Below are 18,857 nucleotides of genomic sequence, written 5' to 3'. Positions count from 1 at the left end.
ACAATAATAAGCAATAAGAACTGAAAGAAAAACAATAAAAAGAAGCATAATATTTTCTTCCAACATGCCTCCATTCTCTGTATCATGGCTCTCCTAAATAAGTGTCAAAAACAGATGAAAGATCAAGGTAATTTTTAAAGTTGTCTTAAGTAAATTAATAATTTAATCAGAATATTTTAGATGGTCTTGCACCGCAAGCAGAAAGGATCAAAGCATTTGGGAAACATAAGAAAATACAAATAGAAAATTCTGAAAATTTTTTGATATGTTCTTATTTTCCATATTTTAACTTTAAATTTGTCCAATTTTAAAGAGCTAAATTGATGAGCTTAAGTCCCAAATTTCTACTCTCTCTCTCTCTTTTAATCACTTTATGTTATTTTACCTCACAAAAGGACTTAGAAGCAGTTAAAAGAACAGCTTTGCAGGTAATAAATTGCCTAATAACAACCACAGCTGTTCTTGCCTTTTGACAATGTAGTCATTTTATTATAATGTAGTGTAGAAATCATGACTATCACAGACATAGTAAGTTATATTTATAGATGCAGCCTATTGAGTTTGGGAACAATAGGATTAACCAAAGGGAAAGGAAGAGGCCATCACAAAAACACTCAAAGACAACCAAACAGAGAATTAAATGACCATCTTCAATGCCTTTATCAACACATTTGTCTAAATATCTGCAAGCAGGCATGAGTCATTGCTGGGACCTGGGATCTGAGAGAAAAAATGATCTCTTAACCACACCATTAGTATTTCCCATGTGCACACCTCTGCAGAGGTGCATTCTGGGATTATCTGCCCAGAGTTGGGGTACAAACATGATATATCAGAGCAAGACTGCCTTGGAAATACCTTTTATATATTTTTTTTTTCTCAAAAGAATACCTAATTATTTTCTTCTATAAATGAAGAAAACTTAAAACCCTTTAATTTCCTCCCCCCAGTTTTGGTTCTCCTACTTCCACTCTATAAAGTTATCCAGTTGGGTGTATCCTTCTGGATATCCTTCTGTGCCCTAAACAAACACACATATATATCCACTCCAATATTCTTTCCATTATCGAGGTTACCTAAAGGAAGATCAGCCTGGGGCAATTCAAATTGTGTACCCAACCACATTTCTTATTTTTTCCAAGTTTATTTAAGTGAAACATAACACACATTTCAATGAAGAGGAAAATAAGCTACAGAAGGATGCTCTATAGTTTACGGCATGAGAATATGGAGTGGTATGCTTTATTTTCCCAATGGTAAGAGTGGTTGAAGTGGAAAGGAGGGAGGTCGACATACATAATTCTTTCTTCCTTCTCCTTTCCCTGTCTTCCTATTTTTACAAAATTCTGGTAGGGTAGCCTTCAGAAAGTCAAGCTACTAGCTCAGTTTGGAACATCTTAGGAATGAAAAAGCTCCCAAAATAGATTGTATACTGCAGTGTTTGCCATCTCTGGATATTTGGGATAATGTTGATGATGATGATGATGATGATGATGATTACAGGAGTACTATTCTCCAAGAAAGACAGCTCACAATCCTGTTAGCATCCAAATTCGCTGTTCGAAGAACACCTTTTAGTAAAATGCTTGAACCTGAAGCTATATTATAAAACCACCAGTCCCTGCACATATATATCCAAACACATAGAACATTACCTAGTGATTGAATTCCTGGGTATTGTGGGTGCGCTTACTTTAGATAATAATACCAGAGAATATGAGAAATGCCATAGGATTTGAGTTGGGATTATGAAACCTGACCCCATCTTAGGGACATAGCAGCCCCAGAGGGACATCTCCCATGTTTGGGCTTCAATTAGGGCCCTCCCCACTGATGTCTGAAATAACAGTTGAGATCCTGGTAAAATGGTTTCCTAGTCACTTTGGCTTCTTTTGTTCAAATCTTCAACACAGTACAACACTTTGTATTTTATTCAGAAAAAAAAAAAAAAGAAAGAAAGAAAAGACAAATAAAGTCATTTCCAAAAGGCCCAGGTGCTCAAGGGCAGAGAAAGGTGCCTGAATCCAGAGAGGGCTCGGCACAGCACTCTTCTGCTACACTTGGCCTGAAACAACACAAATAGGTTGTGTGCAAGGTGATAAAATGCTTGGGGAGGTGAAATGACTCCCTAGGAGAGGAGCCAGCGATGGCAAATAAGCCATTAAATTGGCAAAGGAAGTGAAAATTAAAGCACACAACTAACTGGAGCCACTGAATATATACAACTCCCAAGCACCCAACAAAATCTTAAATGACTTAAAAGGTTTTAATGGTTTACAGAAAAAGGCAAATGTACTTACCTGGGTCAGTAGTTAAAATAAATAATTTTTACTTTATTCTTTTTAGTGTATTTTATTAAAGATAATTTTATATGCAGCCCCTTAATTTATATAAAACAAAAGCAGGATGCTGTCACAGCCAAAGAAAAGAAACAACAAACAACTGTAATCAACTTGCAGCATATTTTTTAATTAATTATTTATTTAATTAATTTTTTATTTTAAAATAATTATTTTTATTTGGAAATAATTGTAGATTTAAATGGAGTTGTAAGAAATAATCCAGGAGGGGCGCCTGGGTGGCTCAGTCGTTAAGCGTCTGCCTTCGGCTCGGGTCATGATCCCAGGGTCCTGGGATCGAGCCCCGCATCAGGCTCCCTGCTCGGTGGGAAGCCTGCTTCTCCCTCTCCCACTCCCCCTGCTTGTGTTCCCTCTCTCGCTGTATCTCTCTCTGTCAAATAAATAAATAAAATCTTTAAAAAAAAAAAAAAAGAAATAATCCAGGAGATCCTGCATATCTTTTATCAGTTTCCCCCAATGGTGTTATCTTACAAAATTATAGTACAGTATCACAACCAGGATATTGATATCAATATAGGCAAGATCCAGAACAATTCCATCACAACAAAGACCCCTGGCCATTCAATGCATTTAAAATCCACAGATCAACAGGTCTTACAAGTATTGGCTTAACACTTTAAATGAAAAGCACGATACTAGGAACCAAAATGGGTGCATACATATAAAGAATATGTCAGGTGTTTTTCAAGGAACTGAAAATGCAGTTAGGTACAAAGTACATACATTTGCAGAGTTAACAACATCTGTTGCTAAGAGTTGTGATGGGAATTGACATTTAATAAGTACCTTTATGCATCAAGCATATTTATATTATAATTTAATCTTTATAACTTCTTAAGATAGATGTAATTATTATCCCCATTTTATAGATGAGGAAAATGTACTTCTTATAGTTAGTAGTACATGGAGTTAGAATTGAAACCTATCTAGACAATACGTGTCAAATGAGATTGAGAAGACAGAGATCTCTGGGGGACCCTCAGGATGGTGCTCAGAAATTGTGAAACTTAGATTCCACTCAAAGTGTAAATAAAACCTAGTTAGGTGAAAAGAATAGAGATAGGCCCAATTACAGGAAAAAGAGGTAAAAATGCAAATAGAATCATCAGGTGATAATGACTAGAAGTTTGCCTAGAGAGGTTTGTGTAGGTTGGTAGCGGAGGGAGAGAAAGAAAAAAAGTAAATATTTGTATTGATTCCGTGATACTAGATTAGGGGAGCCATTATATAAAAATGATAATGATATAATAAATGAATAAAATGAATACAATAATAACAGCTACTCATGTTGTGGCAGACCACATTCTTGGTGCTTTATATGTATTACCTCAATTATATTGCACAATAACCCTTTCTAATAATCCCCTCAAACTATGTTGATTACAAAAAATATTGTTACTACACTTAGTAAACTATGCATTTTGGTTTAATTGAAATGAGCAGTGGTGAAGGAAGCACAATGAAAAACAGTCAACTCTCAGTTATACAAGATCTCATTTTCCAGGTTCTTGGAATTCTTGGCTCCAAACTTAGATTATCTGCCTCCTATCCACTTTACTGCTCATCTGCACTTTCCCCAAAGGCCTGGAAACTGTGAGAGAGGGACTAAGATTGAATCACTGTGTGAACATTGCTTGGATTAACGTGTGGGCATTTTATTTATTTATTTAGGTAGTTAGTTAAAGCTCCCTCAACACAACCATATTTCTTGCAAGTAATCTAGCAGTTTTCCATTTAATAATGCCATATATTTTACCTTACCAAAGTTGTCAAAGGAGGGTGTTTATACCCCTAAGTCACAACTACCACCTGGTAGCAGAAAATTTTAAGACTTTATAAATTTTAAGTACACCTAAATTTAAGAAAGGTTTAATTGTGGAAAAACTTTATCTAGAAATCTATGAAAGTGAATAATAATGTCTAATAATTATTAAGTCTTTATAAATCAGGAACTGGTCTAAGCAGGTTGTATACCCTATCTCAATTAATGTTGTACACCAGATCCTTTGTCCCATTCGTCTTACTCATTTTGTTCATTTTGTCTCTCACCCAATTATTGGATTTTAGGAATTAATCTTTCCCCAAACCACAGAAATGGCCCTGGTATGCACTTTCCTGAATACTTGACCTATCCTTTCACCTCTTCCCCCCCAGACATTTCTTCCTCTGCATAAATTATTTATCTTAAAATCCACATTCATGCACATCTCCTCAGACCAACTTTTAAAGCTAGTTTCTAAAAGTTTGATTTCCTGGACTATTGCTCTGTTCCATTGTAACTTTAAAGCTGTTCATCCATTCTAAACTTTGCTCTGTTCATGGAATGTAGCCTCAGGGGCAAGTTGTGCTATTTCTGTGAGTCAAACTTTGCCCTTCAACAAAAGTCAATAGGTACTATCTGCAGACACCTCAGGACATACTTTAGCAAGCCAAATTCACTCTACTACCATATAGGTAGCTCTAATGCTAGTTTGTAAATCATGTTTTTACAAAAAACAAAAACCCTACTATTAGAAAAGAAGAATAGAAGTTGAGGAATAAAAATGGTGAATAGCTTTCTTCAATCACACAAGACAGGACCAACAGAGCATGGTTTGCAGGCTGCCCACAGAATTCCCCAAGTGAAGGAATATGTTACTCCAGGCAAAAGCCAATGCCCACCAATGTCCCTTTCCTTATTGGGAGGGTTGCCAGGTAACATACAGGATGCTCAGTTGAATTTGAATCTCAGATAAATGAGGACAGTTTTTAGTATAAGTCAATTATTGTTGTTTATCTAAAATTCAATTTCAACTGGATGTCCTTATGTGCTGCATCTAGCAATGTATTACTCTGGGTGTAAGAGTAATACATTCCCTTCCCCAGAAACTAACAGGGCAGGTGACCAGTTCTGGCAAGTGAAATGTGAATAGGGATAGTGTGTCAACTCCAGACTGAGGTTCTGAAAAGCCCTTCACAATTTCCCCGTCTCTCTCTTCCTCTTCCATGACCAACACGGAAGTTTTATAACATGTTTTATTCTGGAAAATGCAATAAGTAATCTTATTTATTAACTGTTGCCACTTCCTTGCATGCCTTAAAATATTCATGAATTCTTCAAGGATTAAAAAAGCTCCAACTTATCTAATGTTTGCCTAATATTTTTCTGAATTATCTATAGTATCTTGAATTTTCTTCTCTGAATCTTCACTTACAAGCCTGGACCCACAGGCCCAGTGTTGATTCCCTAGTATCACAGGTATCCTAGCTCCATCTCAGAGAAACAGAGAAAGAGTAACACATTAGTATCAGTAGATCCTATTTATAACATCCATCAAGTCCGACAAGCCCCCTCCTCAGACTGACATAAACTAAACTTCTTGGTATCGGGTATGTTCACAGTTATGATGTAAAATATCAGTCATCCGAAGGAAATGAGTACTTTAGGTATAGAACCAAAATAGTGCAAAATAAATACAACATAGAATGTGAGCCATACTTTCATAGAATATATCCTGAATATTTGTTTTCACTAAATGCCTGATTGAATGAATCAATGAAAGAAATAATGAAATAAAAAAGGCCCACCTCTAAGAATTGGCTTTTGCAGGCTTGATTTCTAATGTGCATTACAAGAAAACATATTAAGCAAATACTATACGTCATTCTTTACTCATGTGATGCAGAGCAAGGGCTAAGATTTTGAAATAATAGTAATTACAACATTAACAATAAAAAATAACATCTCATCCTTATCTCTCCCCTGGTGAGGGATGAATAGAAATTTTGTGTGTTGGAGATCATAGCAGAGAAGTAGCTTGTTTTATAGTTAGAGTTACATCAATTTGGGGGGGACAGTATTTTAGCTTACACTCAGGACTTGAAGCATGACCCACTCCTGCAAAAACAATATGGCTTTGCTTTCCAGCCTGAAGACCACATCTCTGAATTAAAAGTACAAATTTGGAATGAAGCAAAGCCAGTAAATTAAAGTGAGGTTAAAAAAACAAAACAAAACAGAAACACCTCAGCAGAAGAGCTAGACTACTAAACCCAGTTTAGGAACAGAAGGGAAGTGATAGAGCCCAGATGTCCAGACCAGAACAAGCTAGGATTAAGAAGGCAAAGCATCAGGTGGGATAAGAGTGTCTCTAGTTTCCTGTGCTGGTGGCTTTTGTCAATATGACCCTGCCTCCAAGTTGAATCCTTAGGTATGTCTTCTTAACGGGCTATAAAAGAGGAGAGGTACATTTAAAAAAGATGACCCTTGGCTATGTTTATATTCCAAACATAAAATATATTTTGAGTTCAGAATCATGACTTACATGGGCCCTAGACATGTTTGCCTTCATGGGCTCCTTCCCCCATAAAAAATATAAAGATTATATTTTATAATCACATTGGTATAAAGAATATATTAATACTATATATTAAAACATTTCCTCTATCCTAAATACTGTTTTTCTTTCTGATTTTAAAAGAAGTTAAAAGATTTTTTGTTGGCTCCTGAAAGTATTTCGTGGACTCTTGGTATAGCCTACCTTGCCTTGCCTAATGGATGTCAGTCCTGATTATTATTGCCTGATTGCAACTCCTCTCCTTCTGGATTTTTACCTAAAAGAATGGAGTTTTTCTTTCCAGAATCTAGCAAATTTTTTCAACCTATCTGGACTGTGATTGATGTGTCGAAGTTTTAAGTGTTGGCGGGGGGGTGGGGTGAGGGAAGCAGCTTTGGTAGGAAAGTGACTGCACTTAATGAATTTGCTTTCTAATTGGAGAGCAGGACTTATGTAAAGAAGTCAATTTAAGACAATTCTGAATCCCTAACATTTTCGATAATACTTAATTGTGATCTCCCCTCTAAATGTAAGACTTTAAATACTTTTCATGTTGACCACAATCATGGATTATTACTATAATATGGAAATATTCTGAGTTATTGGAAGTCAAAATTCCTTATAAAGACCTGTAATCCTTTAAATCTTGAAGTTGGTGGGTTCATATTCTATGTAGTAAAGTTAATCTCCGGCACAGTAAGCAAATGAGCAAATGCTCACTAATTTCTTCCATGTGAGTTAAAAAGAGGCTCAAGGAATACAGCTGGCATCAACCCCTCAGTATAAAAGTGGAGGTCCCCGGCCTGGGATTGTAATTAGGATTATCTTTGCCTTGGGTTCCTATCTCTCACCACAGACTCTTCTTAAATGGGAAACTCAGCTATCTGGAGGCTGACAGCAAGCTAAGTCATTACTCAAAATTCATTGTCCATCCCTGGGTAATTCCCTGATTAGACAATTGATCGAGTGCCAGCTCATTTTAATGTGAATTTTCTGGAGAATTTATTCTTGCCTCATAATCCTTCAGAGTATTATCTGACATCGGCTTGGTGGGTTAGATTTCCTGATGGTTCTCAGATTTAGATTTGGGGACTGGTGGGCTTTTATTTTTCTTTTGAGTTCTCCTTTGACCCATACAAATATTATATAACCAGCAAGTCAGGGAATAGACATGGAATGGAAGAAGGTCTAATATTTACTCATACATTTGTAAGGCATTTTGTCATGCAGTATTTCCCCTAATTCCTATAACACTTCTATGAGTTAGTTATCCCTATATCACTTGTTGGGGGACTGAGATTGAGAGTATTCATGAATCTTGCTCCAAATCATATAACTAGTAAGTGATAGAGTTGGATATTAATTTAAGTTTAATAGTTAAGAGCACAGGCTCAGAGCTAGAGTATTTGGATTTAAATTTAGAGTCCATCACTTACCAGCTATATGCCTTTATTTCCTATACTTTCCCCATCACTCACTTCTTCTAGCCACACTGGCATCCTTGGTGCCTGCCACTCCTATCTTGACTCTTTGCACTTTCTGTTCCCCTCTTCTGGAACCAGGTCTCTGCAGATATCCACATGATTTACTCCCTTACCACATTTATGTCCTTGCTCAGATGTCAGCTTCATGTAGTCAATCAATCAATATTTATTAAGCACTACTACTGCAAACTTCAAATAAATCAGGGAATAAACAAACACATGTTCCTGGCCTGTAAAGCTTGTTGGGGCACCTGGGTGGCTCAGTCAATTAAGCGTCTGCCTTTGGCTCAGATCATGATCTTGGGGTCCTGGGATTGAGCCCCTCGTTGGGCTCCCCCTTCAGCGGGGAGTCTGCTTCTCCCTCTCCCTCTCCCTCTACCCCTTCCCCCCAACTTGTGTGCATGCTCTCTCTCTCAAATAAGCAAATAAAATCTTTAAAAAAAAAAAAAGCTTGCCTTCTAGCAGTGAGGGAGAAATAGTGGTTGATTAAGAAACAAGTTAATTATAGTGTAGAAGGTGATACATGCTATGAAAAAAGAGACACTAAGGTGATTCAGTATTAAGTCAGGCATTAATAGTAGGACACTAGAAAATGTCAACATAGATTGGATATGAGATGTGAGAGAAAACATACCAAGCATAAAAGACTCCAAACTTTGGAGCCAAACTAATTACAGAATGGCCAGTAATTTGTCTTGCTTCCTATAGTTCTTCCAGGTCCCTGAAACCTCTTTATCCCAGGCCACCTAGCCTCTAGACTTTTCTGAAGATACCGTTTGATGAAAGTTCATTGTCTTAAACCATGGAATAGAAATTAGCTCATGTGTGGTTGATGTCCTCCCACTCAGGAAATTAAGGAAGCAATGAGAAAGATCTTGCTTTAAGAATTTGCATATGCTCAAAAACTACCCATAATCCAGCAGTTAAGATATTGTTGCCTGTAACAGGTGGGTAGTAAGTGCCCTTCTCTGTGATGAAATACCCATTTAATGTGAGCTGTCTAATGCCTCTATGAGGGTCTCATTTCATATACTGTAGGTACACTTGTGTGTAAAGAAAGAGCTAGCAAGCAAAAATTAAACAGGCTGTGGCACTACAGTTATTTCTGGAGTCATATATCGGGAAGAATTAAATTACCATTATCCTTGCAAAAACGAGTTAATACCTTTAGAGTACTTTGTCCCCAAATGAATGTGAAGACCTAACATCCAGCATCTGTAAATAATTTGGGCTAAAAATAAATTTTTGAATGTTCAATCCAGTATACTTATGTTAAGTTCTGCTTGAAGAGTTTCATTCCTATGTGATATAGCCAGGGATACCATGAAAAGAATTATAAAGCAGGGGGAAAGTGTGAAAATTACTCAGCATAGTTAGTTATTCTTTCATCTTAGTTTCCTGGAAACCAGTTTCTCGTGTGAGTTACTCTTCAGTAGCTATACTTTTACCAAAACCCAAGTTCGACTGTCCTTCACTGGAATTGCCGATACTGAACAGACAGGTTTTGATGGGAAAGGAACATGAGCTTTATTCAGGAGGCCAGCAACCTGGGGAGAAGGTGGATTCTTGTCCATAGGCCAACTCCGAGGTTTTTGCCTGGCCCAGAGATTCTTAAAGGGGTTTAATCAGTGAAGGGAATACAGTGATCTGTGACATTTCTTGATTATGTGCAGACTCTGCGATGCCAGTTAAAGAGGTATCTCAGTGCCTGGAAGTTGTACAAGAAGTTCTAGTTCTTTGGTGCCTGAAGGGGTTATGCAAGGAGGTCTGGTTCCTTGGTACCTAGGTGCTTTTGGAAAGTCTGGTACCCTGGGGTTGTGCAAGAGTACTATGTTCTTCCTGCACAGGAGTGCAAGGTCTACAGATGCACAAAGGGAGGTCAATAAAGTCATTTGTGTGACCTTTCTTTCTTAAAAAAGAAAAACATTTTGCTAAAAAGTTTGCTGGGCTAATGGAAAGCTGAGGCATCTTCAAACAGACTTGCTGGCCTCCATGGCCTGGGAAAATTCTGGTCCTTTATTCCCCAAGGCCAGTGGTCTGCAAAACTCAAAGAAAGTAAATTAGTTCTACTGCAGATCGAGGCCTTAGATCAGCAAGCCTAAGGAGTGTTTTAACCTAAAGCAAGTTAACCCTTAAGACTTGCTGGAGTTCTATTACAATACCACAGTAGAAATAGCAAAAAACACTCTACTTCCCCACTAAGACACTAATATCTGAGCCACTCTTCTGGACTAGTGCAATGCAAATGTTTTTTATAATGTTTCTCTCTCTTACCATCCTGCCCTCCTGAATTCCCCACTCCTGTCCCTGTTAATCCCTCCACTGGCCCACTCAAAAAAATCTGTCCAGGGACATTTTATACATGATTTAAATATTAGAATATATTTTTTATTGATTTGTCAGGCATCAGATAATTTGTAGATACTGAGTTTATCAGGTATTTAAGCTTTGTCTTTATCAAGCAAAGAATAGACAGGAATGATTTTTTTTTCATTAAATTAATCAGATATTTATGCAGATTGTGTAAGGAATTATCTGAAACCTCCTATTGATCTCTTCTTTCCAGAGTTTACTTTGGACTAATTTCAGTTATTCTTTCTGTGCCACACTGAAAGTAGTAAAATTTTCTTATTGCTCCAAATTTCCAAAGGAAGTTTCTGAAGAAAACTGTTTTGTGAGAAGAATGTCTTCCTCATTTGTGTTAACAGAACATTGTGTCCACATATCTATTATCATCTACCTGATACAATTCAAGATCCTTGAAGTCAGGACTGAATATTTTATATTGACATCACTAGTGTCTCTAGCAGTGTATGTCATGTAGTAGGAATACAAAAATGGCTGTTAAAATAATTCAGTATCCTTAAAAATTATGTCTAAATGTTTCACAAGTTTCACCTTGATGTCCATCTCTGGTGTATGTTTAGGAAAGAAAAAAAAACCCAATGCAGTGCTTACTTACGAAATCGAGATTAAATGGTGATTGAAGACTGACCTCCTCTTAGCATTTGGTACCCTAATCCTCTCTCTTTGAAGATCACTATGTTTTCTCAGCTTTGGAAAGCTCAGTACCACTTATTTCAGTCATATATATCAGCTGGCATTTTTATTCCCATTTCAGGGACAATGATAACAAATGATTTTGAATAAATGTATAGTATTTATTAGGGATGGAAGAAAGACATAAAGGAAAGGTGTTACATAATGGTATAAAGTAATGGAAGAAGCAATATGTGATCTTGACAAGGTCATTCCCTATAAAAATTGTGCAGTCACAAAGATTATTTCCAGTGACCCTCCATGATCTTTCAGGCCACCTTCTCCTCTCAGAGCTTGGTGCTTCTGGTACACAGATCCCTAATAATTTATCATCTAGATTCTTGGAAACAACTGTTTTTCAATCCCTAACTGCTTATGATCTTTCAAAGCAGACAACCTCAGATTTGATTGAATATCGGGTCCTATGGCATTCTGAAAATAAATTACTGGGTTTTTTAAAATTTTTTTAAAAATGAGTGAAGCTTAGAAACCAAAGAAAAATAGTAAAGAGTAAACAAATGCATCTGTTTTCTTCCTACTTCAGGTTTGTTTGGTGACTGTACCTGAAAATTATTTATTATGATTTGGAGGGGATGTTATGTAAAGCCAAACTTATAATTAGAAGGCTGCTTTTGATAAATTATATATATATATATAAAATGGAGAAACCAATTTTTGTGAATTCATCCCAATTTGTCAATGATTGTTCAGTATTATAAATAAACAAATAAATACATAAATAAATAAGCAAGCTTAAATAAGGCCACCTTCATGCTTTGGGGCATGAAATGTCAGCCATTTTTCACTGAGCTGTAATCAACAATAGATAAGTCACCCCAACCACATATATCTGGCCCAGGGCATTTATTTTCAAAGTCTAATCAATCAGAGTCTGACAGATTCCTGAAGGCTATAGGTAAAAGAGACCTAGAAAGTTGGGTAAGAAAGATAGGCTATTTGCATGTCCTTGGTGTTTTTTAATTGCATAGTATGGTAAATCTTCAAATAAACTCACCCATAATTTCAGTTAAAAGCTTTTTAGCATATCTCTTCCTAACATAGATCTGTAGGTTTTTCTTACTTCTGCAAGTAAAATCACCCATAATTCTAGTTAAAAGCTTTTTAGTGTACCTCCTTCTAATATACTGCTACATAGCTTTCCTTGGTATAATTAAAATCTTATTCCTCTTGGGAATTTAGGAGTAGCTGTACAGACTTACCATTCCCTTGCCCATTCTATTTCCCAAGGTGAAATAGTATTGAAAAGAATTTTCCCAAATTCCCTCTCTTTTCCTCCAAAAAATGAAAATAAAAAGTTGTTTATCAGATTGTTGAAAATAAAAAAAAACTCTTCCTGAGTTCTTCTTGCAGAATAGTAGAATCCAGTTCACTCAGCTCCTTTTCTAAGGGAAGCACACACGGGTAAGAGTTCAGTCTATTCTACACACCCATATAGACAGGCAGCCCAAAGCTAGACCTAGAAAACAGGATTAGGAAGTGTAGTGTAGAAGAGATCTAAGCCACATTATACAATACATTTTTTTTTTTAATTGAAGCTGATATTTTGATCCATATCTGCATGGAACTTGTGCCTGGTTGTCAATCATTTTGGAACTCAGAGGGCTAGAAAGGGATGTTTGTAATTATTACCCACAGACCATAACAGTAGAAATTGGAAAAAGTAATCCCATTGCCTATAATTTAAAATGTCAAAATAAAATTATATGTGTACCATCATCACAGAGGACACGTTCCTTATGAATTTGGGTAGAACTATGTTGTCCAATATGGCAGCCACTAGCCACACATGGCTACTGAGATTTGAAATGTGAGTGGCCTGAATTGAGAAGTATTGTAAATGTACATACACACCAGATTATGAAGACTTGGTTAAAAAAATAAAATATCTTAATAGTTTTTGTACTGATTATATGTTAACATGACAATATTTAAATATATTGAATTAAACAAAATGTATTAAAATTAATTTTAGACGCACCTCGATGGCTCAGTCAGTTAAGTGCCTGCCTTTGGCTCAGGTTGTGATCCTGTGGTCCTGGGATTAAGCTGCACATCACATGGGGCTCCCTGCTCAGCAGGGAGTCAGCTTCTCCCCCTCTCTCTGCCCCTCCTCCATTCATTCTCTCTCTCTCTCTCAAATAAAATAAAGTCTATAAAAAAATAAAAATAATTTAATTTTACATGCTTCTTTTTACTTTTTAAATGTTAGCTGCTAGAAAAGTCAAAATTCCACACAAAGCTTATATTTTATTTTAATTGGATAGCACCGGATTAGAACAATGGAAGAGATGCTATTCTTTTCCAAGCTATGGATAATGATAAGACCTGGAAGGTCTTGTGCAAACGTAATTAAAAATAAATAAATAAATAAGAGCATGAAATATAGCCAATGGTATCAATGGCACTGTTATACAATGTCTACAACTGATTCCTATGTGGAAGTTTCTATTGGGGTTAAGTTATTTTTCTCTTCATACTTTACTCTTTGTAATTATACATAGTGTTTCCGCTAAAATTCCAGTCTCAGAACAGGAATCTATGTTATCCATTTTTTGTTGTTGTTGCCGTTGTTGTTTTGGAGGCTCAAGCAATTAAACTCTTGTGAGATTCTTTATACTTTAAGAGTAATTAAAATAATTCTATTATAAAGGGCAAATAGTTCAATTTTCCCATTTCCTCTTTTTTAGTGTTTCCTTGGAAACATAGTAAATTTGGGTCCTCATGATAATCTTTGAAATTGAGATAAATCCTGATGGTGATTAAGCTTACTCTCCAGTTTTTACAATGTAAAGATCTCTCAAAGTTCTATGCCAGATAACCTCTAGATATGTTAAAATGTAATCCAGAACTAGCTCAGGAATTCATCATGAGGTACATGGGAGATGGTCAGGGATGGTCAGGAGGTGCAGCCCCTGGTCTGTCAAGGAGATAGTGAATTCTTTTTTTTCTTTCTTCTTCATTACTGTATAAAATGTGTGACATTTTGTCTGAACTTCATAGTCACTGCTGTGCTTTTTTACATGTATGTAGGCCACTTAACGCTTAGTAATAATATGTTGTGTTCTTGCTTCTATATTTGTATGGAGGAATATTTTTGTTACTTCTCTAACATTGTTCAACCTGTGGTCTGAGTCTGAGTAGGTACTCAGACCCTACTGAATGTAAGTGTGAATCGAGCATTAAGAAATTATGGTATAATGAGCCAAAACTAAAACAGTGAAAGAGTTCCTGAAGCTGCATCGATCACCGTGGTTGCTGGGGAGCTACTGGGACCAGGCCCATTCAGTGCTACACAATTGAAGCTGGAAAGTAATCTGGATTTCATAGAAATCATTCACTTATTTTACAGATAAGAGAATTAGTACAGAGAGAGCTCAAATGATTTGAGGACATATCCTCTGTAAAGTAGAATAACTAGAATTAGAACCCAGGGTCAAAGTCTGTGTAGAACGCTGTAGACGTTTTTTACTTTGATCCAGTCCTATTTTGCTATATCTTTTCTCATCTCCTTGATAATAATTAATAAGTTAAAACTTGGGCTTTTCCCAGCATGGTGTTCAATAAAGATGGAACGTGAGGTGAAAATAAGTGTTGTTCATGAGGTTTAGTGAGCAATCACCACCAGATATCAAAAGAACATTTTCATGTGCCAGTTCATATTGCACTAACAGTCTTTCAAAAATAACATTCTCAGGTTCTTTCTGTGCTCTTTCTCAATGGGTAAATTATTCTTTTTAATTAGCTTCCTTCATGATAGCTTTTAAAGATACTATCACTGGGTGAATACAAATCCACAGTTGTTTGGTTTGCTTCTGGGATTTCTGTCTTAGTATTCCAGTGTCTCTGGCTTGACCTTTTCCCTGCTTCTTCTAACTACCTCATCTCAAAAACAGTTTTAGTTAAAGTCAAGGAAAAAAAGCTTCTTCATTAAAATTTCTTGAAAGGCTGAGACATAGAGTTGACCACCCTCATAGTCCAATCTTCTGACACTCTAATCTATTGCCAGGGAATGTTCAAAGCATTATTACCAAGTGGTTTAAACTGAAAACCCCATTATACTTTTTTTTTAATACAAAGGATGTTATTTATAGATATAGTTTCATAAATATTATCGTGGCCCTTTATGAAAAGATACAAAGTGGGATATGCTGTATTTATTCAAAAATATGGATATGGGATCCCTTAGCTCAAAGAAACTGTCTGACATTCTTTGATAGTTAATATATATCCTTCTTAGAACATTAACTTTATTGCGATTCACCACAAAATGCTTGTATAGATGGAATTTTTTTTTAAAGAAAAAGAAATATATTTTCAATGTATCTGGAAACCAAAAAAAAAAAAAAAATTTGAACAGTTATGTAAATACATTTCTCCCAGGACACAAGGTTCATTTCTTTGAAAGTATTGAAAGAAGATAAGCACTCTGCAAACTAAAATTTTTTTACTGCATAATAAACCAGCAGGCCCTACATTAGAGCCATTTTAAGTATATTTATTTACATTGGTGTAAGCCTCTCCCTTCATGGGGTAAAAAATGACCTAAAGGAATGGTGTCCATATGCAAATGTTACTGACTTCTTAACTGACTTTTGTAATAAGAATTCATTTCATATAACCTTGATCTTCATGGCTCATTCAGGAAAGTAGGCAAACATCTGTTCAAGGAAGTCATTAAGAAATGGAATTCTCTTGTTATTTACATATCTGGAATTTAGTACCAGACACTGATTTAGAAATACTTTTTACTGATCCCATAGTATTAGATTACTTTAGGACTGGGCCATATTTCTACCATGACTTCATCCAAACAAGAATTCATGAGCATTTTTAAACCAATGCAACATCAAAAAATTCCCTAACTTATAAATGAAGTTAATAAAGTCCTAGAATGTCTCTGAACTCATGCTTGACTTTTCCTACCTCCATAATCTCAGGCCACATATTGTTATTCATCTATTTATTGCCTCTGCCAAGAGAACATTGTCAGTACCCTATTGCCAAAAGCTGGCCCTCAGAACAGGAGTGAGCATTTTTATTATTATTTTAATGATTTTTAAAAAGCTTCAGATTTTATTCATATTTTTTGTGTACTAACCGAATGTTCATATTTAAAACAATGACATTTTTCAAAGCAAGATTTTAACTCTTACTCATTCTGGTTTTGTTTGATTGTTTTTGTTGTAAAAAGAATTCACTGTCCTAAAGAGTTCTGCACATGCTCTTGGAAACCAAAAAAAGAATTTACCATGCTGCACATTTAGATTATTTTTTAATCTATTTGGGATTAAATTGGTGTCAGTTCTGTATACATGGACAGACTAAATAAGAAAGAAATGTTTTGAATACTCGGGCAATTGATCCATATGAAAAAGGATCATGCTCATCTTTTCCCTTCCACAGCAGACTCTCCTCCAACACACACATTGTACTGATGTAATAACTCCCTTCATTTTCATTTTAGATACAGAGTTTGGTTTGTAAGAATGAAACTGCTTATGACAGGGTTGGTCTGAATTATTCACTTCTTAATCAGATTGATCATGTCATTTAAAAATTTTTAAAAATTACCTTTGATGATGGTTTATCATTTTTCCAAGAATACCAGAAGATCCATATATCTAATATTTCCTCATTAGACAACTTATTTTATCACTGTTTAAAAACTAAGCTGTATATTGTTCTCAAATATTTTTCTATCATTTATTTAATAAATATTTACTGTATACCCAATGTGAGTCAAGAACTATGCCAGAGCACTAGACATAAAATATTGAGTAGGATAAATACAGTCTCTGATGTCCAGAAACTTATTGACTGGAGGAGGCAGACATTAATCACATGATCATTCAAATTAACATATTTTAAAAACTGTGATTAATTGTGCTGAATAAACTTATTGAGGTATTGAGAGTGAATAATAGGAAAACCTAAATTTATTTATCAAATCGAGGAAAACTTTCCTGAGAAGGCAATATTTGAGCTGTAATTTAAAATGTAAGTAGTTATTTAATGGAAGTAGTAATTGGAAAATATAAGTAGTAAAATGGAAAACCTTCCCAGAAGAAAATGGCATATGTAAATGTATCTAGGTAAGAAAAACTCAAAAAAGGTCAATTTGATTAAGGCACTTTGAGGAGAAGAAAGGAATACTTTCTAGCTAGGGAGGTAGGAGGTGGCTGATAAGAAGAGCTTTATAAGCATAAATAATATATTTGTGTCTGTATCCTAAAAGAAAATTATTGAAACAATTTGTGCAGGTGAAGAACATAACCCTTCTTGCATCTTAGATCACTCTGGTTGGATAGGTTGGGGTTTGGAGGTATCTGTCATTAGTGCAGGTAAGTCACTTAGGAGAAATAGATTGTGGTAGCTTAGACTAAAATTGAGGTAGCAGAAGAGAAAGAAACACATATTTTAGAGACATTTCTAAGGTCATCCACTGGAGATGCAGTAGATATTGGTAACAGATTTCAAAGACAGTTTAGCATCCTGGTTTACACAGTGGGAGAATTTCAGTGGCTCAGACTGAGATAGAAAATACAAGAAGCAGAACCTGTTTGAAATGGAGCGTACAATGTGTTCTTGACAGATTAACTTCACATGTATTTAAAACATCCCAGTAGAGATCTTGCTCAGACAGTTAGATATTGGCTTAGAGAAAAGATCTTGGCTAAAAGTTAATTCAAGATTGGTTATTAGATAGATTGTAATATACTCTGTAACTATGATTTTACTAAGAAGAGAGAAAATAACAAGAAGTAAAGAGAACCTATAATGAAACTTTGAGAAACTCTTGAATAAGGGAGAACAGAGGAGACAGAGTAGGAAAAGAGGAGACAGAGCATCAGAAGAGGCAAGGTAGAGTGTATATCAAGGACAAAATTACCAGAATTGTTAAGGACTCCTGAGAATCAGCTGAAATGAACATTGAAAAATATTGCCTGTACTGAGTAAAGTGGTTGTCATTGGTCTACTTACCAGGAGTCCCTTTGGTGGTATAGCAGAGATGGAAGCCAGGCTATTTGGAATGAAGGATTAAGTGGGAAATGAGAAAATTGACACCCTGGATTAAGGCATATAGTTAAAGAATTTGACCTTGCAAATAATAAGAAAGTGAAGTGGTGGAGAAAATGAGATCCAGGATCAAGAGGAGGTGTTATTGTTGTTGCCACTATAGTTATTGCTATTTTGGGGAAAGATTTTGTTGTTTTTAAGAGAAGAGAGATTTTTATCATACTTAAATGCTGATTAAAAAGACACTCCTTTCAAAAGGGAGCTGTTGATTCTGGAAAGATAAATTTTACTTTATAGAATTGAATCTCAACCCTGGCTGCCTGAAATCACTAAATGTGGGGCACTTGCAAAAATTTCCAATACCTTGGCTCCACCCTGAGACATTCATATTAAATCAGTCAGAGGTGGTAAAAGAACCTCTGCATTTTTTAAAGCTCCCCAGCCAATTCTAATTGTAGCCATGATAAAAAAACATAGCTCTGGATTAACAGTGTCAAGAATTTTTTTTCATGGCATATAATGATAGAAATGTTCTTTGTCTGTGCTGTCCAATACAACGGCTACGAACTTTTTATGACTATTGAGCACTTGCTTCTGTGGCTTGTGCAAATGAGGAGCTG

This window comes from Mirounga angustirostris, unplaced genomic scaffold (assembly GCF_029215605.1).
Source record: "Mirounga angustirostris isolate CCGP_5_RB_7025 unplaced genomic scaffold, mMirAng1.0.hap1 SCAF_10, whole genome shotgun sequence".
NCBI classification, from domain to species: domain Eukaryota; kingdom Metazoa; phylum Chordata; class Mammalia; order Carnivora; family Phocidae; genus Mirounga; species Mirounga angustirostris.
The sequence above is the reverse complement of the archived record's forward strand: the minus strand, read 5'-3'. Positions refer to the sequence as shown.